The following is a 1,176-nucleotide window of genomic DNA, read 5'->3' as shown; positions in this document are numbered from 1 at the left end:
GTTTAAGATAAAAACCTAGATTAAACCTTCGGATTGCGTAGAAACCGGAACGGAGCCTTAGGCAACACATAGGCTAAGCGTTTATATCATACACCACTAAAATTCAGGCATAGCCGTGCTTAATTTAGAACTACTGAACAGATGAAAGTAACGAGTAAGCAGCACCCACCGCCTACACTGTTAACGTTAACCGAATGGAAGGATTGACTATCACAATTATAATGCCTTCACAGCTGATAGTGCAGAGCGTGCTCAAGAGCATATCGCGAATTGAACCTTAGACCTTCTTACCTGCAGTTCAGCATGCGGCCTTTTAGATCACGCCCATAACTCTACGAGTAGAAAAATCATTTTCCTGTCAATGACTACAAATATTTGATATTCCTGTTTTATTTTACAGATAAATTATATTTTTCTGTTAGTCTAGTAGGGTGTGGTTTAAGTCTATCCGCTTGTAAGAGCCTATGACGTTTGAAAATTCTATAACATTTTACAAGACGACAAATTTTACCGGAGCCTCTAAACTGGTTCTGTCTGTCTCACCGGTTGAACCTACACAAGTAAAAAGTTTCACAGCTATAAAAATCGTATGCTATATTTTTAAAGCCTTTAGACTCGCTCTTGCCAGTAAATAAGATGGAAAATAAAAATGACGCCACGTTTATGCAATCAATAATTCATTTGAAAGTATAAACTAACTATAGAAATCATATCTTAGAGCTTACCATGGATCTGCCAGTACCACGAAACAGCGGGGATAATATATAAAATACTGAAGCGATCTTTTGGATGAAATTATATTAACTTTGAAGTTAAAAGTATAACGACCAATCCAGTTCACAAAAACAGCTACTAAAAGAAATATTTTGTTGCCATTGCAAATCCGTTTGGATAACTTAAGCCGATGACTGAAAAATCCCAAATGATTCAAGCCACTATATGGGAATTACAAAAACAAGGTCAAAGTTGACGTCATTTCTTTCGTCTTTACATATATAGTGTATAAACTTAATAGAGAGTAAGCTTACTACATGTAAATATATATTCTTCAGGGGTTATCTTACAGTGAGCTAATGCCTTTCGTCTTTACGTATATAGTGTATAAACTTAATAGAGAGTAAGCTTACTACAAGTAAATATCTCTTTTTTTTTAGAGGTTATCTTACAGTGAGCTGA

Source organism: Limulus polyphemus, unplaced genomic scaffold (genome assembly GCF_000517525.1).
Source record: "Limulus polyphemus unplaced genomic scaffold, Limulus_polyphemus-2.1.2 Scaffold815, whole genome shotgun sequence".
Taxonomy (NCBI): Eukaryota; Metazoa; Arthropoda; class Merostomata; order Xiphosura; family Limulidae; genus Limulus; species Limulus polyphemus.
This window is presented reverse-complemented; position numbering follows the sequence as displayed.